The sequence below is a fragment of the Vombatus ursinus genome, unplaced genomic scaffold (assembly GCF_900497805.2).
Source record: "Vombatus ursinus unplaced genomic scaffold, bare-nosed wombat genome assembly UNPS02000749.1, whole genome shotgun sequence".
Classification (NCBI taxonomy): Eukaryota; Metazoa; Chordata; class Mammalia; order Diprotodontia; family Vombatidae; genus Vombatus; species Vombatus ursinus.
The window spans coordinates 23,162,684-23,171,395 of NW_020940527.1; positions in this window are offsets into that span (position 1 = coordinate 23,162,684).

Below are 8,712 nucleotides of genomic sequence, written 5' to 3' on the forward strand. Positions count from 1 at the left end.
TGCTTATGTGCATTTTTTTTGTTTTTGAGTTGCAAATTTAATTTATAATTTTAAACTTTTAAAATATTAATATGAATTTTCTGAGATATAAATTTTCCTCTGACTACTGCTTTATCTGAATACCAGAAATTTGGTCTTCCTGTTTCCTCATTTTCACTCTCATAGTTATTGTTTCTATGATCAGACAGCACTTCTTAAACTGTGAGTCCCGGGAAAAATATGGCAACAGTAAAATGTTTCTGAACCTGCAACAACCAAAAATTAATTAAAAATAAAAAAATCAGAGGTGTTTCTGATGCGGTCTAGAGGTCAGGGGTCCTGGCACCCCAAAATCACGATACCCGGGTCCTGCCCAAAAGAATTTGACCCAAGCCTTCTTGCAGCCAAAAACAAAGTTTATTGAAGATTAGCCATATTAGCTAGACTCTTAAGGAGTCTGAGCATCTATGGGCTATTGGCTAGATTGTAAAAATCTGAGCAGTGGCTAGATTATAAGAATCTGAGCATCTTAATGGAGGCAAGGTGGACCTTATATACAGAAAGACTGTGGGAAAGTGGCCAAGTAGTCCACGAGGTAATAGAATTCCCAAGGGTGGGAAATGGAGCCTAGGTGGGACCAAGGGTGGGAAGTGGCCTGGGGCCATAGGGAGGCAAGACAATGGAGGAGAGATTGGGTGTAGCCACAATGAAAGACCAGTTGATGGGACTATAGCCCCAGAGATTTGGCCATGTGGGAAAGTAGAGTCCATGAGGTAATAGAATTACCAAGAGTGGGAAATGGTCTGGGGCCAGAGTTCTTCCTTTCTGGGGCCCAGATTCCAACCCCATCATTTCTAGCAGCACTTGCCTGTGTTGCACTGCACAACTTCACTGCAGCCTTTGTTCTATACACAAAACATGCACACTTTGCATTATACATGCCCTCAGGCCACACAACTGCCAACTAATGCTGCCCAAATTCTGGGTCACAAGTGGAAAAAGTTTAAGAAGCCCTGTATGACAACGCCAAAACAAAAGGCACTTTTCCTACTGAATTTCTAAGTTCTCCTTGGCATTGGTGAGTTGAGAAGTCTGGAAACTGCCTGTGATTCAGTCCTCTGAGGCCTGCTCCAGGTTCGCTGAGGCCTGATCTTTGTCTGCACACCCACGCTGATCTGCATTCCTCTCCCAGCCCAGTGCAATAGACCTTTCCAATCAACCATTCAGGTTGTCTTGGGCTGGAAATTTGTTTCATTCTGTCTTTTTGTGGGTTCTGCTACTTTAGAATTTGTTTAGAGTCATTTTTACAGGTATTTGGAGGGGTTTGGGGAGCCCTTCTCTTTAAAGCAGAGTCTGTGAGTGATACCGTAAGTGAAGGAATCACCTCACTCTGTCAGATGCAAGTGCAGCAACAACATGGCCGCAGCTGAGTCAAGCTATTTTTTTTAAGATGCTGACAATTATAGCTACTCAACCAATTAAAAAAGGCTTCTTGCAATGATGTGGCAGGCCAAGGGAGGCCAGTAACAGAATGCCTATACCTGCTGCCACCTCTCCAAAGCACTTCCCTCACAGGTCATCATGACTCTCTCAGAAACACCTCCCTAGTATCCTCCACACCAAAACACCATCTTAGCCAGTTGAGGAGGGTCTGTAAAAGTACTAGACACCTTCCTCCATTAAACTAACATGTTCATCCCCGTATTAACACGCAAGAGAAAAAAGATTGGTGTTCAACCAAGTCACATCTGCTTTTTCCCATCTATTTGGCAGTTGTTAAGAAGGGCAATAACTTGTAAGATGAGGTGAGGGTGTCTGATGTCTCCATCACTGAGTTATATTGGATGGTAAATAGAAGGAGCAAACAGAAGACTAGGACCTTAGAGAATTCAGCTGGTTCAATCAACTGAATAGCAACAGAGAGTTTATTATGGAAGACAAAATATTTATCATTATTTAAAGGGACATAGAGTGGAGAGTCTTAGAAGGTAATTCTAGATTCTGCGCAGGTTACATAGATTTCAGAGGAAGAAGGGGATTTAGAGCCAAGAGGCAGCCTGGAGCAACGGATCGAGGCCAAGCCAACAAGACCTTGGTTCAAGTCATACCTCAGATGTTTTAGCTGTGTGACTCTCAACAAATTATTTCACTAACTCTCAGTACACTTCACACCTCTAAATCACATGGTAGAAAGAGTTATGTTTTGGGGGGCCAGAGAACTTCAATTCAAATCTTTACTCTGCCTCTTATTGTCTGATATTGATCAAGATCCTTCCCTTCCCTAGGTCTCAATTTCCTTACCTCTTTTTTTTTTTTTTTTGGTAAGGCAATCAGGATTAAGTGACTTTCCCAGGGTCACACAATTAGTACCTGTCAAGTGTCTGAGGCCAAATTTAAACTCAGGTCCTCCTGATTCCAAGGCCTATGCTCTGTCCACTCTACCACCTAGCTCTTCCCTTGTCATTTAAAATGAGCATGTTGGACCAAATGACCTCTTAGGTACTTTCCATCACTAGATGTGAAAACCTGTGCAGATAACCCATTTATCAGTGGAGGTTCTTAATTCTAGTTCCTAAAAGCATTCCCATTACCCTCTTCCATCTTACATGACATTAAAGGAATTTCCTAACCTAGGTTGGTTTGACTTAGGGTGGGCACTTCCTAGATATGAGTAACTGCTGAATGCGAGGTAACTTTACGCTTTTATTCCCTAGAAATTTATGTAAGGATGTATCCATTTCATCTGGATGTACCTGTACTGAGAGACTGAGTTCTACCGAATCAGGTACCAAGTGTGGCCAAAATACTCAAGATTCTGAGGAGAAGGGAATGAGTTCTCTGACTACCCTGCCATAGATGAGCATCCTGGGAGAGAGATAGACAAAGAAATGTCTGTGTCAGGAAAGAGGCCTGCAGATCTCAAACAATGTAGCATTGTGGGGCTTTCAGAAGTCCCAAGGTTCCATGATAGCAGTCAGTCTATTAATTACCCAAAATGAACTGTTTTTTTATCTCTCCACACACCATCCTGCAAAGTAATACAGCTCATGTGTTAGTGACTCAGCCCTCACCCTTATTCTAGTGTAGACTCAACTTCCTGCTATCTGTACAGATCCTCCTGCAGCGAAGGTGCTGATAATACCCCACTTCTAGATCCCCTCCCTCTGCGGAAGTTGGTCTGGATTTCTCTGAGTGCCTCTGATGAACTTCTGCACCCAGAGAGCTGCCAATAATGTCTTCACCTGTAACTCTCTTGTGAGGTTCTCTGGACTTTCCACTTGGTCAAAAGGCCTCAGCTTTTTTCAGCAATCCAAAGTCTCCCATACCTCATATTTGTTTTGGTAGCAGAATGGGGAGAGTGTTGGACTTGGAGCCAGGAATACCTGAGTTCAAATCTTACACTTATTAGCTATGTGATCCTAGCAAGTTAGATAAACCTTGTCTCTTTCAGCTTCTTTCTCTTTAAAATGATAACAACCTCATCTACCTGCCCCGGTTGTTGTAAGGATAAAATGAGAAAATATATGTTCAATTTTTTGTAAACCTTATAGTGAAATATAAATGACAGCTAGTATTATCATTATGCTAGAATAGCTAGGTGGTGCAGTGAATAGAATGCCAGGCCTGGAATCAGGAAGACTTATCTGAGTTCAAATATGGCCTCAGACACTTACCAGTTGTGTGACCCAGGGCAAGTCACTTCACCCTGTTTGCCTCAGTTTCCTCATCTATAAAATCAACTGGAGAAGGAAAGAACAAACTCTAGTATCTCTGCCAAGAAAACCCCAAACGGGGTCATGAAGAGTCAGACATGATTGAAAAACAATGAACAACACAACAAAAAATATCCTGGCTTGAGAAAACTCTATTTCCCAAGATATAATGCTATAAGCACATACATACCTTATTCAAAAACGGGAAGATGGATGGGATAATAAAATGAGTAGGGAGGCCCTGAGAGGTCATCTAGTTGAATACAACCTCAAGACCAATGCAACTGGTAGAGTTTTATTTCCAATTTTGCTGTGGGCATTTGGGAAAGAACTCGAGGGTAAGGTATGAAATATGAAAGAATAGGTGAATTGTATATTATTGGTAGTCCTATCTCATAAGTTGCTTATTCAGGCTCTGAATATTTTTTGTGTAACACCTGGGAAGGCATGCAGAGGTGCTGGCCAACTTGGACATTCTAAGTATAGTATTTAGTTTCTTTGTTGTTATGGGTGTCCTTCAAATGGTCATGGTCATTGTACATATAACTACGTTGTTTCTTCATGTTTCCCTTTGCATATAAGTTTATGTAAGTCTTCTCGTCTTTCTTTTTATTCTTCATGTTCATTATGTCTTACAGTGCCATAATCTTAGATTAACACTACCACTTATTTAGCCATTCCCCGATTGATGGATATCAACTTTGCTGTCAGTTCCTCACTGAAACTTAGATTTGTGCTTCACATCTCTACATCTGCTATAAAGTATGCTTAGTATGTGCATACCAAGTACAATTTGAAGGAACTGAAATTTATTTTGAACTGAGGAAGGATGTAACAGAGAAGACTATACTTTCAAAGGCACAATGAAGTGAATACATACCCACCCTTTTCAGGAATCCTATCTCTCCCACAAAACAGGTCCAACAGCAGGGTGCTGCAGGTGAGGTCTGACCAGGCTAGTCAGGTACCTTTGGTTCCAAATTCAGATGAAATAAGACACTTATGGTCCATATAACAGTTAACAAAATGAGCTTTCTTTAGCTCAAAGTATGGCAAGGATATTCAGAGAAGGGAAAAGATTATCATTGAGGATACAATGGATTCAGGTGAGTGCAATCTTTCTATAATCTGCTGGTCATGCAGCTGGTCTGTGATCTGAAGTTTAAGGGGAGATTTCTGGCCCTTGTGTCTTGGCTGGTTTGCACTCAGGTGTCCAGAAGGTTTTGTCAACAATCTGACCTTTAAACTCCTTTGTTATTGTTTCAGTTGTTTTTTCATCATGTCAGACTATTTGTGAACTTATTTGGGATTTTTGTGGCAAAGATACTGGAGTATCTTTGCCATTTCCTTCTCCAGCTCATTTTACAGAAGAGGAAATTGAGGCAAACAGGGTTAAGCGACTTGCCTAAGATCACACAATTAGTAAGTGTCTGAGGCCAGATTTGAACTCAGGAAGATGAGTTTCCTGACTCCAGCACTCTATCCATTGCTCCACCTAGCTGTTCTATAAACTCCTAAACCAATGAAATTCCAAGGATGGTTTCAATAGCTTTTAAGGAAAAATCTAGTCTACCCTGCCTGGGATGGAGATAGAGTACACTCTCTTACCACCTCATACCCCTTGGTGATGAGGTCCTAGAATCTTTGACAGGACTTTTTACTACTTAAATGACTTTAGAGCTATTTCTAGATGACCCTGGTCTTAGGAATGCAAGAAACCTGACATAGGCAGCATGGGAGGAAAACAAAAGGAAAAGAAAAAGAAGCACAGCAAAAACAGAACAAAACAAAAACAAACCACAAAGGACAAGTAGTGTAATCATTCCTGAAGGAGTGACCAGTTGTGGAAGGACAAAGACCAGAAAACTCTAGTTTCTCTTAACCCCTTTGGGCTGAGTCTTGGATCTTAAGCATCTAGTCTGCTTGGTGGGTGTTGCCAAATCTTTGCAGGTCATAGGAGGTCTTCTAGTAAAGTGATGATGATGAATAGGTGCAGCACAAGTAAATGTCAGGGCTTCGGGTCAGGGAAGGATATTCCTTACAAAGTCACTTCACTGCATCTTGGGTTAGGGACTCTCTAGTAAGGTGGCTAAGAGATCATTGTGCTCCTGGGTGCATTCTGTCCCAAGCTCAGGGTTAATACCAAGAATCACCTTGTACCATCTTCCATGACTTCCTCCTCCCTTAGAGATACATCAAAGGACTATCAAATATTTACCCTATTAGAAGTCTCTTCCGAGGGACAGCCTCACTTCTCCCCTACATAAGCAGTAGACAATTTCACCTCTAAGAGGTGATCACAACATTCTAAGAGGTAAATGTTGCTCTCCAACTGTAGGAGATGTCCAATGACCACTGGTAGCATTGTGTAAAGAAACCATCAGTTCAGATGCTGATAAGCAAAAGGCTACATTGGACCCATTTTTGCCACTGTCCTTAAGAGTGAAATAGGGGGCAGCTAGATGGCGCAGTGGATAGAGCACTGGCCCTGGATTCAGGAGTACCTGAGTTTAAATCTGGCCTACTTAATCTCATTGCCTAATCAAAAAAAAAAAAAAAAAAAGTGAAATAGTCATTCTCCAAAACTAGGGAATAAATTAACTCTCAATTTGCTGCTTTTGTCTTGGGAAAAGGCAAATCTCTCCCCCTCCTCACCACACACCTAAACTCACAAAAAGCTTCCTGTGAACTTTACATTAGTATAGTCATTCACCTACAGGTGAAAGAAGGAAATGAACCTACTTAAATGACTTTAGAGCTATTTCTAGATGACCCTGGTCATGATATGAGTAATATGACACCAGCCCACACTGAGATTAACTATTTCTCATTGAATAAAGATTAACCACAGTAGTAACAAAGGGGTCTTGGAGGAGAAGTAACTTTTAATTTGATCTTTGCCACTTTGGGATTTGTGACCTGGCATTTCGTTAAGCACTTCAGCCACCACGAATCTGGGTGGCCTCACCACTCTTGTCCTTGTGGCTCTTGTCTTTTTCTTGTTTTTCCAGTTAGTATGGAGCAAAGGATATAAAGCAAGGCTCCCTCCTGGCCCAACTCCTCTTCCCATCCTTGGGAACAAGCTACAGTTGGACTCCAAGAATATCCTCACATGTTTAGACAAGGTAAGGGGGCTTTATCCTCTGGTTCAATGGTAGCAGGTGGGCCATCCCTGGGTAACTCCCATGAGGATTAGAAGTCATGTTAATGGTCTCAAATGCAATTATTTCAACTCAATTCCATTTCAGCAGGAATTCAAGTGCCTTCTACATGCCAGACACTACTCTGGACACTGGTAATACAAAAATAAAAAACAGAGAGCTCCTGTCCTCAAAGACCTTACATTCTACTAAAGAAACACAACAGAGAAAAGCAACTACAAGTTGTATACAAAGTAAAGACAAAATGATTTGGGGTGGAGGGTGAACTCTAGCAATTAGGAGAATGGAGAGAGTTTCCTTATCATTGGAACAAACACATAGAGCCAGAAGTGATCTAGGAGGTCATGGAATCCAATGTTCTCATTTTACAGATACAGAAACTGAGGCATCCAAGGGTTAAATGAATTGCCCAACATTACAAAGATAGCAAGTGGTACCTTCAAAGCCAGGCTTTTTTCTATTGTCCTACAATGCCTCTCATAGAAAACTATTTCAGCTGACCCTTGGAGGAAGGTAAAGGTTGTGAGAAGCAGAGGTGATGGCAGAGAACCCTCCAGGCATAGGAGACAGCCTTTACAAAGATGGAATGTCATGGATGGGGAACAACAGGGAGGCCGGAACATACCTTTGTGGCACATAAGGACAGAGTATGGGGACTCTTCTAGTGAGCAGTAGATCAAACATTTAGAGCTGCAATGGACATCTAGTCCAATCCTCTCTTTTTACAGATAAATTGAGGCCAAAATAAATGAAGTAAGAAGATCACCAGGGTAAGATATAGTTCTTTCCACTGTCAGGATTCTACAGAGCCAGGATTGCCATAAGTTTCCTGGGAAGGGAGAGATTATTGAACTTCTTTTATATGCAATGAAACTCAATATAGTGGCTCATGTCACCTCTAAAGAATAAGTTTATGGTTACAACAGCATGGCAACATGAGGTCCTGGAGGGCAAACACTGTCTCACTTTTGTCTTTGGATCCTCAGCCTCTTTCATAGTGCCTGGCACACAGTAGGTGCTTCATGGATCCTTGTTGATGGATTGGTAGCAAAGGTAGTATTTTCCTAATCTCTGGACTTCCAAAAAAAAAAAAAAGATCAAAACTAGTAACACCAAAAAATGGTTTCTTAATGTTTTCACAGCTTTCCTAAACAGAGCTACTCTCCTGAAATTAATTAATACTCCACTGTTTGTAACCTTTGATTCAGAAACTTTGCTGCTGAAAATACACCCCAAAGAGGTCAAGGTCTGAAAGAAAGGTGCTACATGTGCTAAAGTATTCATTGTAGCATTTTTTTTCAGGGTAGCAAAAGCCTGAAAACAAACTGGTGGCATCAGTGGGTGATGCCTGAACAAATTGTGAATCTGGTAGATTTTTTTGTTCCACAAGAAAGGACAAATGTAAGGAATTGAGGGAAACATAAAATTTGTAGGAAGTGATACAGAATGAAGTAACAGGACCTGAAAAATAATATGAACATCTCTAAATAATAGAATCAAAAGGCCACTAAAGTGAAGCCCAGCGATATGTAATTATAAGGACTAATCTGAGCCCTGAGAAGAGATGAGGAAATGTACCTCACTCCTTTCTTTTTTTTTTAATTTTTTATTAATTTATTTTGATTTATCAACAATCACTTCCATATGCTTTTGAGTTTAAAATTTTTCTACCCCTTCCCCCCCCACCCTCCCCAAGACGGCACACAATCTGATATAGGCTATACATATACATTCCTATTAAACATATTTTCACATTAATGATGTTGTAAGTAAAAATTAGAACCAATAGGAGGAACCACCAGAAAGAGGAAACAAAACTCAACAGAAGAGGAAAAAAGAGCAATTCAAATTCCCTAGTT